Source organism: Condylura cristata, unplaced genomic scaffold, assembly GCF_000260355.1.
Source record: "Condylura cristata isolate star-nosed mole 26May11 unplaced genomic scaffold, ConCri1.0 scaffold00001, whole genome shotgun sequence".
In the NCBI taxonomy this organism is placed as follows: Eukaryota; Metazoa; Chordata; class Mammalia; order Eulipotyphla; family Talpidae; genus Condylura; species Condylura cristata.
In genome coordinates this window covers 59602764-59615347 of record NW_004567102.1, presented here as the reverse complement: position 1 = coordinate 59615347, position 12584 = coordinate 59602764, and positions in this window count along the sequence as shown.

Sequence of the window (12584 nt, the reverse complement as noted above, 5' to 3'; positions counted from 1 at the left end):
CCTTCAGCAGTGTACTTCGTCGATCTGCCTGTTCTGCTCCCCACTTTGTCTCTGGTGAATCCTCTCACCATCCCTGCACCTCTGGCCTGTACCCTGGTTCTGTATGCATAAATAAATAAATATAAAAAAACCCCCACCTATTTGTGCCCTATACTTTTTGACATATCAATATTTTCTATGATAAACGGAATAAGGCAGCCACAGAAACTAAACTATTCTTCAGTGATGATAGACACAAATCAATACGTATTTGTTGACAATTTAATAAAGTCTTCAAAAAGTATTTATTTGAACTCACCTTTATCTTACAACAAAAAGGCAAGTATACAGTTGCTGATGGATCTGCTTAAGTTTCAGAGCCATGTTCATTTGACAGCCTGGTCTTGACCTCAAAGAGCTAATGGTTGAGCCATGATATAAACTATGAATCTTCAGGTTTAGAATAAGTATTAATAATTAGATCTACTACTAGTATAGTCTAAGTACTAATGTAAAGTCAACATCTTACAATCAAATGTGAAAAAACATGTTTTAACCATTGGAAAATAATTAGCCTGACAGCTAACTTTAAAATAACTATAAACATAGGGCTAACTTATAATTAATATAATATAGTATAGTAATATCATAAAATATATTTCTAGCAGCAAAATATCAGATTCCATTCTAGGGTTAATATACCAAAAGATGTGGAAAAGAACTATTAGTTAACTATCAATCAAAAATAGTTAAAAATTACAAAAGCAATAAAACCAAAATAATAATCTAGAATTGCATGTATAAAAAACTGTCAGAAACACATGACTAGATAAAGTTGTGGAATATGTATTTTTAAAAAGTTGAAATAATGTCAGACAAAATTGATCAATCTTGGGGCCCTCCCTGGTGGCGCAGAGGGTTAAAGCACAGCACTGAGAAGCCAAAGCCACTTCTGCATGAGTTTGATTCCTGCCTGCCTCGGAGAAGATCCACATGGTGTGGCAGACCTCTCCTGACCCGCCTGCTGCTCCCCTCAGCAGTGTACTTCGTTGATCTGCCTGTTCTGCCCCCCACTCTGTCTCTGGTGAAGCCTCTCGCCACCCGTGCACCTCTGGCCTGTACCCCAGTTCTGTATGCATAAATAAATAAATCTTTAAAAAATATCGAGAAATCTTGAGGTGATATGCTGTGTGAAGTAAGTCAGATAGTAAAAGAATCACTAAATAGTTTCATTTATTTATGGAATATAAATAATCAAAGGAGACAAACTGGCAACAGACAACTGATATAATTCTTAGTCTCTGTAAAAAAAATATACTGGATACCAGAGAACTGAGGTGGGGGAGAGCCGAGCAAGGCGGAGGAAAGGCATAAGACATCAGCACTGCAGTTTTAAAGGAGGGTGAGTGAAATGTGTGCATAAATAAAAAGAGTGAGTTTGTATTCCCAAACTTACATAGTTCTGTAAATGACTGATAAATGAGTGAAATTTGGAAAAAAAGGAAGTTATCTATTTCAATTTTAATAGCAATCAAAAAATAAAAATATTTGACAATGAGATGTAAAAAATAATGACTGATGTTGGTGATACAAAGCAAAGTGAAATGGAAATAAAGCATGTTAAGATTTTTTGTTGTAAGAGAGTGATATTCTAAGATTCTGGTATATAAAATGCTGTTTAAAAAACAAATTATGCAAGTAAAACTGACTCTAATCTCTAAAATGCTTCATGTAGTGTGTTTAACTTCTAAACCATAAGCAGATCAAAGGAGCAGGAAATATATTTCCCTCTTGAGGTCTTCCACTTCCTGACCTCGCTGACTGGATTGTCTTTTCTCTAGAACCTTCCTAACAATCAGTGTCAGTTTAAGTATTATTTCCTCAGAGTGACTTACTCTCTTCCACCCTAATTAGAGTAGATTTTCTAGCATGCAGTAGTCTGTTGTATGTTTTGTACTACAATCTGTAATTATGTGTAATGTTTATTTCTTTGTTTGTTTATTACTTCTTCCCAAGTCTTCCCCCTGCAGGATCACCTGTCTTTTTCATTTCCAAACACTCAAAACTGAAAAACTCCATTTAAGAAGTATTCATTATTAGGATAATATTAGTGAATATACTATAGTCTCATATTAAAGAGTGATTTGTCCTGAATTGGAGAGGAAATTGCTCTGAACGGCAAGAAGAGGAGATTTTGTCTATTCCCAAGCAGAAACCTACTTAAATAATAGATTTTTTTCCCACAATGCTGTGTATTTTCAATACAGTTGTATGAAAATTTGCATTGCATAGTGTAGTCACATGTGGACCTCTTTATTATATTACTAATTTATTTGTATCTTTGTTGTCTTGCCTTCTGTACTTCTGTTACTTTTAATTATATATGTAGTGTGCAAGGGAGTAGGGAGAAGTAACTTGTATCTCAGCATTGTGTCTTCCATTCAAGATTTAGTTTTGACTCTTCCACAAGTTTGAGGTGATGATAAAGAGTAGGAAATAATGAATTGGAAACAAACCACAGAGGCCTTTGCAATGGGGTGCTTGAGTTTGCTTTACTTGTATCTAGACTTCTAGACCATAGTTTTGTAAAATCACATTTAAAGACTTTGGGATCACATTATAATAATCATGCCAGCATTACACTTTGCAATTCAATGTGGAATACCTACTTACACTCCCATCGTAGCTGCTCTTCACAGCAAAACAATACAGTTTAATGAATTTTAGTCCCAATTCACTTAAACACTATATTACAATCAGCTGAAATAATATGTGAACATAAAAAGCATTTTGAAAATAAAAATAGTTTTTAAACAACTGCAAGAAATGTTTAGACATAATTATTGACTGAATACTATGACAAGAAAATTGACATTTATCTCAGTTTGCCTTCGAGTGCTTGACTATTTAGAACAAAAAATGTTATGACTACCTTATCTGGATTAGTATCCAACAGTGTATTCAAGCATAATGAGAACACAATAAAATAAACCTTAAATGTTACCTAACTGAATAAAGGTTGAAAATAATCAGAAGATATAGATGGTATCTACAAGGAAAATTTTCCATCAACAACATCACTTATCTGAGTTGTCTGCTTATTGCCTACTACATAACATTAAATTGAATGCTTAATAAGAAAATGAGAAAGAATGATCTCATAATGTTTCAATTACATAAGACAAGTAGAACTTTGTCTTCTGAGTTGTGATTCTGTCATGTTTCACACATTATTATGCACTTTTATTATTTGTGCCATTAAGGAGATTTAGTTGGGAAGTTTTCAGTAAGAGGACACATATTTTCATACACATATGTAGAAAAGTAAAGTAGTTACTCATTATTCTCACAACTCCTCTGTAAAGTCATGAGATTCCTTCAAGGGATTATTTTTATGCTTGCCCCTTATATCTAAACTCTCTGGGATATATTATTGTTATCTCTTTTCCCTTCTCTGGAATAATCTCCCTACCAAATTTCATGCATAAAAGAGGCTTCAATTAATGTCAGTGTGTCTGTCTTGCTTGACCCCCTCTTTTGAGGAGAAGGTTTCACTTCTGACTGCTTCTGGGCATTTTGAACTCCATGACCTATATGTACCTAAAAATTATTAAGTTATTTTGATCTTTGGTTTTCCTCTCACTAAACAACTTAAGCTATTTCTCCCTTTTATGTGTTTTAGTGAATGTCACCAACATTTATTCAGTAATTCAATGGTCAGCCTGGAGATTTTCTGAAGCATTCTTCTTCCTCATATCAAATTGATAACAAAATCTGTCATTTTTATCTCTTATCACCTTCATTACCTCAATGGAAAGAAAATTTTAAATGTGCCATTTCATTCATTCATATATCAAATATTTGTTGAGAACCTATGATGCTGTTCTTGAACAGAGTCTAGAATTAAATAAGGAACCACTCTGTACTTTGTCAATATTAGTTTCCTACAGCAAAATAATAACTAGGAGATAACACACAGTACAAGTTAGGCACATTGAATTACCTTATCACTAAACATCACAATGATTTTAAGATGAGCATGGTGATTATTAATCTCTTTGTAATGGGAGATGAAAAAATGTTCTCTATTTCAGAGACTACATTCAAACATGAGTCTGGCTCCAAAGACTTTTGCTTTCCCACTATACTACTCAAGCCAAAATTGAATGCTTTCCTATGCTTCTGTATGTTGTATTAACTATTCAAATAAATATTCACCACTTTGGTCACCTGATGAACTGTGATTTGTCCTTCAAAGCTGAGTCTGTGTGTTGTGTGCTTTAGTTAACTTTCTATTATTGCACCAGGAAATTTTACACACATTCTTTGAAGTGTGTCTTAGCTGCTTTAATTTATACCTAGGGAAAAAAGTATTAAAATGCATTACAGTTATGTTCTTATTCGCCTCAGTTTCAGTACTTGAAACTCCAGGAAGGCAGAGGCATTTATTCATTTAACTATCTGCTACTCTGGAGTGGATCAGGAATAAATTATTTCAAAAGAGTCTGAGCCAAGCAAGTCCTCCCAAACTACATGTGATTTGCTTTCAGCCATTCCATTGTGTCTTTTTTATATTATTTCCTACTTCAATTTCAATTTCTTCAGTTTACCTTATTGTTCTTCAAAAATGCCAAATATACTCCTGCCTCACTCATGGCCACAGTGCTGGCCCTTCTCGCTGCCTAGAATATCCTTTTCCCATTTGTTAGCATGCATTTATGTAATCATGCATGCAGATATGTTCGTATATTACTTTATTAGAAAAACTTCTTTGAAGTTTCTCCATAAATATTAAATCATGTGCATGCCTGCCCTTTCACAGTTATCTTGCTATAATTTTATTCTTATAGTTTATTGTTGCTTGATATGGGCCATATTTGTATTTTATTCACTACCTTCCCAACTAGAATATAAGCTCCCTAAGGCAGGAGCATTATCTCTTTAATATGTTGATTTTCTCCAAAATCAAAAATAGGATTCCTGGTAATATCTACTCAATGAATGAGAATGACCATGCATGATACTTAGGTAGTGGACATATATGTAACCACATACACTTTATATGAGGGGCTCTACCACTCTAATCTGCTGGCACTAGAGGTCCCCTTACACCTGTGCAGTCTTCACAGATATTCCAAAAATCACACTCCCTGATTCATTCAGCAAGGAGTGCAGTCTCAGCTGTGAGGTCCAGAAGACTTTCTTGCATGACCAAACTTGTGCATCTTTATCATGGACTATGGGAGACAAGTTTTACTCAAAAGACTGATTTCGGAAATTTCAGCAGAGACAAACATTTAGAAAGAAGATTGAGGAGGCAGCTGAAAGAAAACGTCACCCATCTTCATATTAGTAAGGTGCCACACTAGAAGTAGCACTAACTTGAAAATAGGGAAATGGGGCCTTACTCTACCTTTGGGTCCTGCTTCTTGTTATAATATATTGGTGTCTGACTATGTATGATTCCAAAGCCCAAATTACTGCAAAGAATGAATGTTTCAGGTGCAAACACTCTGTTTTTAAAATATCTGTATTTTACTGAGCTATGATATAGCTCTTCATGAAAACAAAAGAAAAAAAAAGCCTTTGTAACTCTAAATGCTATATCATTTATAATCTGCAATCTATAACTGATACAGTAAAATACAACCATTGTTGATATTTGTTATATTTTAGTATGTGCCTTATTTACTTTACCAGATTATAAGCCCCAGTTAGGAAAATTTCTAAACCTCCTTGCTATACACTCTACTCTCCAACAAATAGTGACACTATTTCTTGTATCTGCTCTTGGTTCCTAATTCTACTTCTGGCATAAAGGGATGGGCAGGAGAGGTTAACAATACACTCTGGAGTATGCAACATCTAATAGCTCAGAAAAGTTAATGCATACTAGTAGTTCTTTTAATGGAATATATGTAGCTAAGTATTTGTTAGTTAACTCAGTCATCACTCTTAATAATTATACATAGTTCTTATCTCCTCAGTCTTTTCTCAGCTATAAACAATTCTGGTGATTCATCTGTTTAATTTTTTTCAAGTTACATTATTATTCATAGTTCATGTAACTGGAAGTCTTTCAGACCTTTTCGAAGATAGCCTTCACTGATCTTTCCAAGAAAACAAAACCTACTCTGAACGAGCCCCAAATATTCTGTAGCATTAAAAATATGATCTCCTGTTTGGATAGTGTCTCATACCTGACTTTTCTTTAGGTGCAGACCTTTAACAATTATAAGGAATGATCATCGACACATTTTTTTCCCCCACTTTTGGATTCTCCATTGATTACTACAATACAAATTATACATCAATAATAGATTGTCATAGTGCTCCTTCATTGTCTCCGTTGAAACGACTAAAGGACTGTGTTGCTGCTTGGCAATAGCACTTCATTCACCATCCCATTGTTAGTGTCTGTACAGAAATAATTTTCTGTTCTAAAATGCTGGAAAAGATAAAGGGAAAATTCCTTTTAATAAAGCAAGTATAATACATGTCCTCTCTAATGGATATTCTGCTAATAGCAAAGATGAATAGCCCACTTCATATCTCAATCTTAAATGCATCCTGCAGTACAGTGTAGTTCCAAGAGAGGAAGATAGCACTTCAGGAGAGAGAGATGGCAGAGAAGGCAGTGAGAGTGCTGACCTATTGTCCAGATAACTTCCCTGGAGTCAAGCAGTACTCATGTGAGAAAGCTGTGCTCTAAGACTCAGCACCTTCTCTTTGCAGTCAGAAGTGGAGAGTGCTGATCATGCTGGGTTGAAAAGCATTCACACTGGCTGCTTTTTTCATGTTCTTGAAAGTGGTATTCATTTTACTCTACTAGTGATGAATTCTCTTGACTTAATATCAAGGAAATGCGAGTAGCTAAAATTGCATGAGTACTAAAAAAAAAAAAAAAAAGTAAAACTAACTTGTCATTTCTGATTTCAAAAGATCATTTTAGCTGGCATAAAAAGTGCCTTGGGAGTCTATTTTGTTTGTCAAGGGTGGATGCAGTTTTTAAATGTTTTAAAACAGCTGTTTTCCATCTCCATTCCAAAAAAATTAAAGGGAAATAAAAAGAGAAAAGTTAATTACTGGAGACCTGACACAACAGAGGCACATCTGGTGGGAGTTGTCATTGCTCTTTGTCTCTTCCCTGTTTTCCATGCACACCTGGGTTCACTGAGGGAGCTGCTAGAGGCTAAAACTAAAGATAAAAATTGCAAATAACGTATGGTACTTGACACTCTTCTTTCTCATTTGCCATTATTGATTTCTCCATGATAGGGTCTAGAAGTTAAAAATTTCATGGAGCCAGTTATTTGACATTTAAGCAATAGTCAGGAGATCTGGAAATAGACCCTACATTTTGAAGGCTTTGCTGAAGATCTTTGAAGTTTTCTGTAATCTTACACACTGAATATCATATTTTAAATATATTTATAAACTGGTATCATAAAAGAAAAATACAATAACTGTATGATCTATAAATAGCAGTGCTATATCAAGAGGAAAACCTTGAAAATCTTCCACCACAAGAACACACAATAAGGGACTGTATTGACTATAAGGATTTTAAAAAGAGTAGTAAAAGTGATTAAAATCAGTACTTTTTATTAGTATTCACAAACAATCCTTAAAAAGACCAGTGATGAAACCTATACCCTTCCAAATTTTTGTTGATCTTGATAGTTCTAAGTTATGAACAATTGCCTGCTCCATGAAAGAGCTCCCAAGCCTGAAGGAATCCTGCTTTGTGTGTATTGAAATATCCTTCTATCGTTGGGATAAATCCAGTGTTTTTAATGTTTGATGATGCTTTTAATTCTATTGTTGATTTCAGTTTACTAACATTTTGTTCAGAATTTTTACATTTACATTATCATGAATATTAACTTGTAATTTTCTTTTTCTTGTAGTGCCCCTATCAGACAGTACCAGTATAGCGCTGGCCCTGTAGAATATAACTGGGGGTGTTCCTACCTTATCTTTTTTTGAAAGAGGTTGAGAAGGCCTGCATTAATTCTTCTTTAAGAATTTACCAGTGAAGATATATAGTCCTTGTCTTTGTTGTGTCAGGAGACTTTTGATTCTGTCTGATTCAGTCACTTTACAGGCTCTTACTCTGTTCATAGTTTCCAGTTACTCAAGTTTCCATCTCAGTAAATTGTATAACTTTAGAAGTCTTTCTATTTCTCCTAAGCCATCCAGTTTGTTTGTGCATAATTGTTCTTGGTAATTTCTTATCAGCCTTTGTATTTCAGTGACATCACTTGTAACATTTACTCTTTAATTTCTTTTTAATTTGAGACCTCTGCTTTTTGGTGAATCCAGCTAAAGATTTGTCAATGGGAGAAATAAAGTCAAACTTAGAAATGCTTCTAAAATTTGTGCTCTAAAAGAGTTATGCTATATTAAATGTGCAACATTTAATGAGTAATGTTTGCAACAAACAGTATGTTTCTATGACTCATTGACAAATGTATCTACAACATTTATTGACTAATATTACTAGCAATGACTAGAAAAAAAAACATTTTGCATGTATTATCTCCAGTTCCATTCGTTTCTTTTTCTCTTCTATATTAACAGGAAAAGTATAATACTCTAGGCATAGTACACTAGGGTAGTATAATTTTTCACCTCATTGCAGATGTGTAGATAATTCTTCTAATATGTAGTGTTCAGTTTACATAAAATCAGCTATAACTAAGTTCCTGCACAAAGCATATAACATGGATTTAGACGTGGGAAACCTTTGCATTATATATAAGGAAAATGAAGTCACAAAAGAGAACAAGGCTAGTACAATGACTCACATTTCTTTGTGACGAATAATGTGGTGGCTCTGAGCATGACACATATGGGTTCTTCCCTAAGGAGACAGACCCTTGCTTTTCTTTTCAAGAATTTTTATGTTTCTTGTTTGTTCAGTTCCTGTCATTTGCTATCATTGTGTCATTTCTTCTTGTATTGCATAATTAGCATAGAATAGAAAGGCTAGAAATCTGTTCAAACAAATAATAGAAAGCACAGTATTGCTAATACAATGTTTCTGAATGGCCATGGGTTGTTTTAGAAATTTGGAGCTCATGCTCTATTTTTAGAATATGAAAGCATGTAGTGATGTGCTTGTGTTGCTGTTAGTGGAGGTTTATTTCTGAAGTGCAGTTCTCTGAAAATGTCTTTCAGTCACTTTCATATATAACAAATGTTGCTGGTTTTTTTTTGGTATCAAGAAATGTTTAGAAAAGTGAATTCTATCCGGGACCTTGAAATACTTTAAATTTAAATAAATTTTGAAAGCAAGCAAGACATAGTATCTGAACATTGGATTATTTAAAAAATTATTTATAAAGTGAACTTTACACAAATGTCTTTAAAAAGGAAGTAAAATATACATGTAGGGACAGGAAACATTAGGGGCAGTAATTGAATAAAATATATAAAAACTATTTTGAATAGAATAATCAGTATTCCACTTGTATTTATATGTATTCATGACCTGTCATATGCTTTTAGAAGTAAGTGGATATCACGCAACTCTTATAAATACTTATAATCATCACTTAATTCACAAACTTTATCAAGTCATAGTTTTGAAGCAATCATAAAATTTATGAGCAATCCCCACTATAATTTTTTATCATTAACTCATTTAACAAATTTTTTTCACCTTCAGTTATGTTTATTGAGGTAATGTAGGTTTACATCATTGCATTTGTTTTAAGAGTTACAGGATCAAACATCTACATACGTGTGTTTTCACACCATGCCTACCTGTTTTCAGTTAGAATTTCTGGAAAACAGACTCTAAGATAGAGATTTTTGTGCAGAAATTTATGGAGGAGTAGTCTCAGGTTCAATAGCTATTGAGAAATGAAATGGATAAGACTGGATGAGAAGAGAAGTTTGACTGATCCTGTGTGGAGGTCTGGAGTGAGATAAGCTACACAAGTTAGACCCCCACATGGCGGACAGACCTCTCCTGTCTCCCCACTATTCCCCTCAGCTGTGTATTTCAATAGATCTGCCTGTTCCGTTCCCCACTCTGTTTCTGGTGCATCCTCTCACCCCCTGCTCCTCTGGCTTGTACCCAGTTCTTTTGTGCATAAATAAATAAATCTTTAAAAAAAATCTTTTTTTTTAAAGATTTATTTATTTATGCATACAGAACTGGGGTACAGGCCAGAGGCTCAGAGGCGGTGAGACAGAGTGGGGAACAGAACAGGCAGATCGACGAAGTACACTGCTGAGGGGAGCAGCAGACGGGTCAGGAGAGGTCTACCACACCATGTGGTCACCTCCGGGGGAGGCGGGAATCGAACTCATGCGGAAGCGGCTTTAGATTCTCGGTGCTGTGCTTTAACCCGCTGCGCCACCAGGGAGGGCCTAAATAAATCTTTCTAAAAAAGAATTAAATATCTACTGTGTCAGAAACACATTAATGTACGGCATGTCTTTCAATGACATAATTTTCTAGTCAAATTGAGTGACCAAGGGCTGTTGCCTAGGGGGATACATAGTTTCTGCTACTCAAAGCTTACTATCTCTATTTCCTATTCCTACTTTTTGCTAATCTTTACAAGTAAGGTATTATAGCTGATCTTGCTAATATGGTCATATCTGCCTATTGCTTACAGAAGATATTGGTTTCCCAGTATACCACAACTTTAGTCTTCATGAGTGGCCTCCTGCCTGACTGTATCAGCTCATCAGCAGGAACTCTGGGCATGGAGATAACAGCCCCCAGAAAAAGGAGGGCCAGTGATCCCACAGATTATTTTCATCTCCCAATACCTAACATTCATTCACCTACTGTGACCAGTTATTTCCTGATTGACCATGGAGTTGCTAGAGATGTGGATGGCAGTCCTATGTGAAGCTTAAATGAAGACTTTCTTTATGTTTATTCTGGTTTCAACACATTTTTTTAGGCAAGCTGGCAAGGTGTAGTGATTGTAGTTGGAGTTGTCATAAATGGAATGGTTGAATGTTTAGGAAGAGGAATGATCAAACAGGACTCTCATCTTTGCTTATTGAAGCAGATAAAAAGAAGGATGTCTTATTCTAGACATGGTTCAGTACTTGGATGACTTTGTGTCCATTATTATCTTGTTCTGATGTAGAAGTTCAAGAGTGTCCAAATACATTATTCTCTTTGCATCATAATCTACAGAGTAACTAGTGGAATTTTATGCTAATTTTGATATAGGGATTTTAAACTTTAAGCTTTTTCAAGTTTACCCTTATTTGGTTTTATGTATATAATATATAAGATATAAGAACAAGATTATATATATATATATATATATATATATATATATATCTTCATGAACTTTTCAGTGTTCATTCTGTATTCTGCCTGAACACATGTTCAAATTTTGATAAACTGTCTGCCTTATGAGGAAAAGAATGTAGACAAACAAGTTAAGAAAGTTAAAGAACATATCATATGATCGTCTTAGTGTTCAATATAGATACCCATTCTTCAGCCTCTCTCAATAGTTTGGATTAAAAAAACAACAACAAAAACCCAGGCTGAAGCAGTGTTCCTTAATTTATTTCACTTTCTCTGCCAACAATATGTTTCTTTCACTGGGTAGATATTTGTATCAAAATTAAAGCCATCTGTCCACACAGAATGGAATTTTTTTGGATCAGCAGTGCCTAAAATCTGTGTTTTATTGATAGCATTTATACTTTGTAAATAAATGACTAATATCAATGTTACAAAATAAAATTCACTAAAATTATATTATTGTAGAAACAATACCACATGCATTAATTTTGGTCTATGAGATTACTTATCACTAATAACATTAGATTCCTGAAAACATTTGCCAAGAAAGTAGATGATATTAAAATTTAATCATAGATTTTTCAATTAGATGAATGGGTTGACTGGTCTCTGTTTAATTTAGGGTAGTTGAGATCATATGTTGTCCTCAGCCTAATCTAATCTAATCATTCTTGAAATCCTGTATTTCTTCAAAATATCTTGTATTTTTTAATCTGTTTTTAATTCTACATTTCTCTTACAACTCTCATTCAGGCTGTGATTTACCTTGTATTCAGACATTTACCATTGCATCTTACATTTCTGGACTCTTAATTATGTCCTTTGCATGTTGCTAGCAGATTCACTTACATAAACATAGTTTGATTATATGCTATTCCACTCAAAAGTCTTGGGTAACTTTCCTTTCTCTTCCTTAATATATATTTAATTTCCTGGGAAGTTGTGGGTCTGCTAATCCTAAAAGGCCTATCCAGCCTCCAGTTTGTTACATACAGTTCTATATTCCTAGAGCAAGGTCAAAACTGCCCAGTCACAGGAGCCCAACCCTTTGAGGTACCTTTCATATCAATTAAGAGCACAAAGCTGGATCACTCTGGGAAGGGTGTGCATCAAAAGATATGATCAGGAGCCCCTCACCCCGGACCAGGGGAGGTGCTGATAAGTGATGTATAACAAAGGACTCCAGAAGCTGAGCAGTGGAAGGTCTTGTTGATAAGATTGAAATCCTGACTGGGGCATTATCTACATACCAAGGAATCAGCAGATGAGAAATACAGTTCCACCGCCCCCCCTTCCTCTACTTCCTCGTCTC